The sequence below is a fragment of the Hyperolius riggenbachi genome, chromosome 6, assembly GCF_040937935.1.
Source record: "Hyperolius riggenbachi isolate aHypRig1 chromosome 6, aHypRig1.pri, whole genome shotgun sequence".
In the NCBI taxonomy this organism is placed as follows: domain Eukaryota; kingdom Metazoa; phylum Chordata; class Amphibia; order Anura; family Hyperoliidae; genus Hyperolius; species Hyperolius riggenbachi.
The window spans coordinates 20,879,850-20,888,232 of NC_090651.1; the positions used below are offsets into that span (position 1 = coordinate 20,879,850).

The following is an 8,383-nucleotide window of genomic DNA, read 5'->3' on the forward strand; positions in this document are numbered from 1 at the left end:
TAAAAAGTGAACCTGAACTCTTGCGCAGGACACAAGGAAAACACAACAGAAATGCACCCTGTGTGTATTTAAAGAGTTTAACCTAATTCACTCCTCATCTGTGTCTAATCACTAGTTGTAATTTGATCCCCCCCTGTGTCACATGACTGCCTATGGCAGATAAGCCCATTTGAAAGCACAGGCTGTAAACAATATGTCGGCTTCCATGAATCAGGAAGTAGAAACTGTACAGATTTAATTTAGGATTTGTATCAGCTGTAACAAATACATGTTTTTTGTTTAATTTATGCTGTTGTGTTTCTTTTAGAGCAGAGAGGAGGTCTGAGTTCAGGTCCACTTTAAAGTATGGAATAAACAATTAATACATCTTATCAAGCTATGTTCCTTCATTGCTTGTATTTTTTTTATTTTTTGGCAGCAGTATGTAAAAGTGACGTAGTTTTAAATGTTTTTATGCAGCATTTACAGTGTTTTTGTGAGACTTTTTACATAATGTGCCTCTTTCTTAAAATGATCGATAAGGTCACAAGATGGAGACATAAAATATATTGTATATCAGTGTATATATATATATATATATATATGGATGAAACATAATCTAGATCTTGGCTCAGAGTGAAGGTCGTCCGCCTCATTATTTGATCCCTTAGACACCACCTTCCCTTTCAACCAGGGCAAATCCGCTTACATAAATAAGTAGCGCTTTGCTATTTAAATTAGGTAGAAGGTGTTTGGATATCAAAGTGGTCCATGGCTTCTGGAAGGTCTCCAGTGACTCAATGTGGATTGAAGTTTTCCAAAACACGCCACCACCCAGCCCATTCCACACTTCCTCATAGTGTTTTTGCAGTTTTGTTTTTGCAAGATCTGATACCCACATCAGGAAATGATAAGCTTGTACTAGAACACAGAGGTAAATCAGTAAAGATAGTACATTGTTCCCCTCCCTCTAGGGTGGGCGCTACCATAGAGGCAAAGGAGGCAGCGGCCCCAGGGCCCCAGAGCTTGTAGGGGCCCCCAGTGGCTACAAGAGGAAAAAAAATTCAAATCGACCTTATAGTTTTTGAGAAAATCGATTTTAAAGTTTCAAAGGAAAAAAAATACACATTTAAAAACCAGCTGAGTTTAATGGTTAATAGCAAATCCACCTTAAATGCTAGAAACCCTAAATTTGCAGGATATGTTAAGGAGATCATTGGGAATAAGAGGAAAAACAATTTTTCAAAAAGACCTTATAGTTTTTGAGAAAATCGATTTTAAAGTTTTGAAGGAAAAAAGTATACTTTTAAATGCGGTAAATGTCACTTTTAGTTCCCCCAGTATAGGTAGCCCGGTACAGCTGGTGCCCCAGTATAAGTAGCCAGGTACAGGTGGTGCCACCAGTACAGGTAGCCAGGTACAGGTGGTGCCACCAGTATAGGTAGCCAGGTACAGGTGGTTCCACCAGTATAGGTAGCCAGGTACAGGTGGTGCCCACAGTATAGGTAGCCAGGTACAGGTGCCCCAGTATAGGTTAGCCAGGTATAGGAGATGGCCCAGTATAGACAGCCAGGTATAGATTAGCCAGGTATAGTTGGTGCCCCAGTATAGGTTAACCAGGTACAGGTGGTGCCCCAGTATAGGTTAGCCAGGTATAGGTGGTGCCCCAGTATAGGTTAGCCTGGTACAGGTGGTGCCCCAGTATAGGTTAGCCAGGTATAGGTGGTGCCCCAGTATAGGTAGCCAGGTACAGGTGGTGCCCCAGTATAGGTAGCCAGGTACAGGTGGTGCCCCAGTATAGGTTAGCCAAGTGTAGGTGGTGCGCCGTTATAAGTTAGCCAGTTTTAGGCGTCAATGGAGACTTAAATGCCCCCAATCCAGCGCCGACTCCTCTCACAGCTCTCTCCTCTTGTCGCCGCCTCATCGACTTCGCGTCCAACCGCCATAGTTCCTTTCTGCGGCACCTCTGATGTCATGAGAGGTGTTTGCCAGGGTAACCATGTAGAGACAGGACACAAACCCAGCGAGGTGGAGTCAGGAAGAGAGAACGGTGAGAGGAGTTGGCGCTGGAACAGAGTTATTTAGGTTACTGGGGCCGCACAGCGCAGGGCAGGCTGCAAGCAAAAAAGCAATGCCCCCCTCTAAAGTGATGCCCAAAGCAGAGGCGTGCCTCGCTTGTACACTGGCGACACCCCTTGTCCATTCTACTGTTAGATACGGTGATCATGTGACCAGGGCTGGTTCCAGTAACAATGGGGTCCCTGGGCAAAATTAACTTGGGGGCCCTCCCCAATAGACATCCCATGATGAAAAAGCAGCATTAGGAGCCCTTTGTTACAATCAAATTTTCCCCTAGGGCCGCTGAGCTGGCTACCACCCCCCACCCCCTAACTTTACTCAGCTCCCTGGGGCCACTGCAGAGTCTTTAGCAGAGTAGTGTCTCACCTGTGCTGGTGGGTATGCTCCTCTGTCATTCCGTGGTTCCGTGCACTCTGCAAAAGGGGTGCCTCTAATCCGTGACCCGGTGGACAAATACGGGAATGCATGGAGCCACGGACTGACAGAGGAGTGCACCCGCTGGGACAGGTGAGAGGCTACCCTTTCCAAAGACTCTGCAGAGGCCCTGGGGAGCAACAGATAAGTTGTGGGAGACACCTTGGGGGCCCTTAAAGGCTTTGGTGCCCTGGGGCAATTGCGCACTTTGCCTCTATGGTAGCGCTGGCTTTGCATGGCGCAACAGTCAGTCACATGACAGAAGTGTCTGTCCTCTCTCCTCTCAGATGCAATGATCATGTGACAACAGTCAGTCACATGACAGACGTGTCTGTATCCCATCTCCTGTCAGAGGCGGTGATCATGTGATAACAGTTACATGACAGAAGTGTCTGACCTCTCTTCTCTCAGATGCAATGATCATGTGACAACAGTCAGTCACATGACAGAGGTGTCTGCATTCTATCTCCTGCCAGAGGCGGTGAACATGTGATAACAGTCAGTCATATGACAGAAGTGCCTATCTCCTCTCTGGGCCAGTTATCATGTTACAACAGTCAGTCACATGACAAAAGTGTCTGCATCCTTAACCTCCCTGGCGGTATAACTCCATCCTGATTTTAGGGTCTAAAAGCGGTACAATTTTTTCATGTACTTTTAGCCCGTAAAAGCACGAGAGAGCCTAGAGCAGTCCCAGCATTTACTCACCTCCCTGGGATCCAGCGCTGCAGTTCTCCCTCCGTCCTCCGGGTGGCGCTCTAATCCCGATAGTGAGATTGCTGGCTGTCGTCATGACGGCACGGCAGTCGGCGATCTCACCAGGGGGATGCAGAGCCTCTGTGGACAGGAAGAGGAATGGCTGCCAGCGTCTGGATCGCCCGGAAGGTGAGTGAGAACGCCCGCTGCGCGCAATGCTCTGTATGGACCTCACCGCGGCTACCACGAGTGTAGCTCAGGGTTACCGCTCTGAGCTGTGGTTTTCCACCCCGAGTGTAGCTTGTGGATAACGCTAAGGAGGTTAAAGGAGTACTGTAAGTGGGAGTTTAACTTACCTGGGGCTTCTAATGGTCCCCCGCAGACGTCCTGTGCCTGGAGGATCGTTTTGATCCTCCAGTCCCCCGCCACGGCTCACTTCCAGTTTTTGCGACCTTAATGTTGCGGGCCACTGTGCGTCCTCGGTCCCGTTCACGTCGCTGGGAGCGTCCTGCGCAGGCACAGTATGCTGGGTGCAGGACGTCTGTGGGGGGCTGTTAGAAGCCCCAGGTAAGTTATACTGATAAAGTCTATGTATGAAGACAAAATATATTACACACACAAAGCACTACACACCACAACCTGATGCTCCATCAGTGTGTCTTGATAATTAAAGCAAACCTGAACTCAAAATTAAAGAAGTCACAATAAACATGTACAGGTCATACTTACCTCCAGTGTAGTCTACTCCTCTATCTCTTTCCCCTCCTGTGTCCTGTTTGTCTACTGTGATCAATGGAATTCTCCATCCTCCATTTTGAAAATGGCGATGACCCCATAACACCTTCCTGGTCAGCACACTGTTAAACTGTAATATCTTCCACTTCAGCCATAGGGAAACATGGACATCACCTTGCTCATCAGTTGTCCTTTCAGTTATAACTGACAGCAAGTGATATATTTCAGTTCTAACAAATTCTTGTCAGAACTGGAAGGGATTGTTGTTAGAAGAAGCGGTGAGCTTCTGAGAGGAATTGATTGCAAGGTAAGTATGTAATATTCATTTGCAAGTACATCATGTGCTTATTTTAAATACTTTTACCCGGTTCAGGTTCCCTTTCAGTGTTATTTATGAGTGTAATCTGTGTCCACATCGCATCTTTTAACCTTCATTTTATTCAGCCTTTGGTTGTGTGTTCGGCTAATTGGTTCTTGTTTTGTGTCTCCCGTCACAGGTCATTGCATTTGGATCCAGCATTTCCCGAGCGCGGCTTTGGCATCGATTGGCCGCACCTGGTGCCGTGCGCACTAATGCTCCGCGTTCCATCAATAAACATTTATATTGGCTCTTTGTACATGGTCGGTCTTTGTGTGGCATTTGTATTAATCTCGCTTTCTTTTCCCGGAACGCAGCGCCACCGATTGGAAAAATGCTCTGCAGGCTTTGAAACTGTTCCAGCGAAAAGAGCGGCTTTACGTAGACAAATGGCGACTGATGACAACACGACTGTTTCAATCTGTTTCCACCGCCTGCGTTAAAGTCTGTAAAAACTCTCCTCGCCAGAAACTTTTTATCAAAAAGGAGCTTCGACATTGGCGAGGTTTTTGATCAGCTGCGTTTTCAGAGGCAGCCAACTGTTAGTGAGCGCTTGTCACAGAACAGTCAGGACGCTCGCTCTGAAATTGCTCTAATTGTAAGGTGAAATTAGATGAGCGGATTTTTATGCCGGTTTTGATCGCTTTCGTATCTGCCTGTCAGTCCCCCGAAGTACCCGACTGATACATTTCTGATTGATTTTAAACAGTTCTTTGGCCAAAAAGGTGACTGGAGGAGTCTGTAAATTTTTACTAAGTAGACTGGAGAAAGATTAACGAGGGATTGATGGGGCATAGTGCTGCGCTACGCCAAACGGCACACAGCTAGCAGAGCAGGGCCATCCACCAGGCAACCTAGGCATGTGCTTAGGGCGTAGTGGGTGTCAAGGGGCCCAACTGACACTTTATTTGCCCTCTCTTTGCTTCAGATTACCAAAAGGACCAGAAGGGGGTCTCAAATCTACTCTCTTGCCTAGGGCGCCAATACATCTTAAAGCAGAATGAAACCCAGCATTTATTCTTTGCTCTAATAGATTATTTACAGCATATTATATACAACCAGCATTTTTTTTTTACTAGAGCAGCATTTAAAGGGTTACACACAGGACTTAGTAGTTCCCTGCCAGCAAAGCTGGACGCATCTGAAGTGCAGATAATGTTATCTTGTATTTAATTGTATCAAGTGAGGAATGTAAATAAACGCTTCTCTGACACTGCAGGCTCTGCTGAACAAAGTCAGACAATCAGAAAGCATTTCTGCTTATGTTAAAACATGAATAAAGCAGTTGTAAATAAAATGCAAAGACAGCTCCTCAGAGAAAAAAAAGTGTATTTTGGGAATGTATAATTTCTAAATGAATAATAATACTTATGCACAAAAGCAAATATGATAACCGTATGGCATATAAAAAGTAGGGAAACATGTTTTTAATGAATAATATTATGTCAGGGTTTTATACCGCTTTAAATTCTTAATCCATCTCTGACAGCCAGAGGCAGCAGCATGATTGATTATTGATTAGATTTCTACTAAAATTTGATCACTATCAGGGAGCAGGGATGGTACATTGATCATTACTTCTGTATCGATTTCCATTCAGAAATGATGTACTGCATGCCACATTGGGACATTTTCTAGAGCCAGATCACACACGAGGCAAGCTAGGTGGGTGCTTGGGGCTTGGCAATTGTCCAAGGACCTGGCTGCTACCTTCTCCTCCACTTCACCTTACTAAAAAGGGCAGAAGGGTGCCAAATCTGATACGCTGCCTAGGACCACATTTCACCTTACAGTACAGGATACCTGTCGCCATCTAAAAAAAGCTTATATACTTACTAAGAGGAAGGAAGGTTCTGCCCTGCAAGAGCTTTCTAAGCACTAGTGATTTGAAAAGCTCTTGCTAATGCAATACTGTGTTTGATTTTTATAAAATCACATCGCTCAAGTGAGAACACACCCATAGCATTATAATAGCAAGATCTATGGGTATAATTTCATAGCTTTTGGTACGTCACCAGGAACAGTGGTCAGTCTCAGTTATTTACTTGTCTTGCCCTCTTGACAGAGTAGAGTGCCTGGCTCATTGTAGGTTGGCTATTCTACTGCCTGAGTTCATTGCTGATAGTAGACAGTCTTCAATCCAGGAAAGAGAATGGAAGGCTGTGCTAAGAGAAAATGTGGTCCAACTCAGACAAACTGCCACTCCAGGAAGGGAATACTTCAGTGTTAGAGCAATTTCAGCGTGAATAGCAGTAGGAGAACAGAGGCGCCAGCAGGATAAAAGTGGATAAAAACTTTAAAATTTGCTGGGAGGAAGTGGTGGACTTACCTCCATAAAGCAGACACGAACGACTGTCTGAATAGTAGTCACATTTATTAATTAGTACCCCAAAACAGTGCAACGCGTTTCGCAGGCCCAGCCCGCTTCATCAGGCAATAAAAATGGGGACAAGACAGAATTTCAGCAATAGCAGGTGTAGCGCCCCACTGAGGCGCTACACCTGCTATTGCTGAAATTCTGTCTTGTCCCCATTTTTATTGCCTGATGAAGCGGGCTGGGCCTGCGAAACGCGTTGCACTGTTTTGGGGTACTAATTAATAAATGTGACTACTATTCAGACAGTCTTTCATGTCTGCTTTATGGAGGTAAGTCCACCACTTCCTCCCAGCAAATTTTAAAGTTTTTATCCACTTTTATCCTGCTGGCGCCTCTGTTCTCCTACTGCTATACCGTGTCCACCCCTGGTGGAGGGGTGATCTACCCCCTTTCGCATCTACAGAGAGCGACTTCTTATCCCTGAGTGAGGACAGGTCTAATCTCCTCACCTGCCTATACAGTGGTTGCCTGTGTGGTAACCCATGTTTGTGAGTATAATTTTCTCACGATAACCTTTACTTCATTTATGCTTAACATACTACACTATATTGGGCTCTCGGTTTCTCTACACTTTCAGCGTATTTCAGCGTGAATGTTCAGATTATTGTGTTATTTGTGTGACTGGTGCTCTTAAAACACCAGAGGCCGCTGACAATCATAAGGATTCCATTTGCTGCTATGGTATATCTTCAGTTATTTCTGCTTTTAAATCTTTTAAAAGGGAATGTATAGATTAACTTAAAGAGACTCCGTAACAAAAATTGCATCCTGTTTTTTATCATCCTACAAGTTCCAAAAGCTATTCTAATGTGTTCTGGCTTACTGCAGCACTTTCTGCTATCACAGTCTCTGTAATAAATCAATGCATCTTTCCCTTGTCAGACTTGTCAGCCTGTGTCTGGAAGGATGCCAAGTTCTTCAGTGTTGTGGTTCTGCTACGAATTTCCCCTTCCAGGCCTCTCTCTGCACACTTCCTGTGTATTATTTAGATTAGAGCAGCTTCTCTCTTCTCTCTTATCTTTTACAAGCTGGATAAATCGTCCTCTGAGCTGGCTGGGCTTTCACATACTGAAGAATTACAGACAAGGGCAAAGCTGTTTGCAGGAGAAAAAAGAGCAGCCTGAAACTTCAGTGCATGAGAACTGCAGGGAGAAAGAAACACACAAATGATCTCTTGAGATTAAAAAGGAAGGCTGTATACAGCCTGCTTGTGTATGGTTGTATTTTCTATGTGTGGACATACAGTACATCAACCTACTTCCTGGTTTGGTGGCCATTTTGTTTGTTTATAAACAAACTTTTTAAAACTGTTTTTAACCACTTTTAATGCGGCGAGGAGCGGCGAAATTGTGACAGAGGGTAATAGGAGATGTCCTCTAACGCACTGGTATGTTTACTTTTGTGCGATTTTAACAATACAGATTCTCTTTAACTTTTTTTATATTTGCTTGTTCACGTTGAGTAGTATTATTATAATTTTTTTTTTACTCAGCTAAATATGAAATATGACCATAAAAACCATTTACCGCACTTGAAATCTCCATCGTGATGGTCAAGGAAGATTGAATAACAGTGACATTAAATTGTTTTATTGATCAAGAAGACAAATGGGCTCTCCTATCACGTGATCTCTCATAGTTTTCAATTCATGAAGGGCTGTTCAATTAAAAAAAAATCAGGTTGGTTTAGACTTTTTCCCCCACCTAATTCTTAGGTTCATTTTCACAGGTGCAGTAGAATTTTGG

The 8,383-nt window shown here is 44.3% G+C and overlaps 1 protein-coding gene across 1 annotated transcript in view; it reads left to right on the plus strand.

The window, feature by feature from the left end:
- The window catches only part of SHISAL2A (shisa like 2A), a 152,048-nt gene extending 147,528 nt beyond the window's left edge, over window positions 1-4,520 (plus strand). The window contains exon 4 of the mRNA XM_068242409.1: window positions 4,401-4,520. The gene's annotated coding sequence lies outside the window, so the exon portion shown is untranslated. The remainder of the gene's footprint in view (window positions 1-4,400) is intronic.
- Window positions 4,521-8,383: the final 3,863 nt, after the last annotated feature.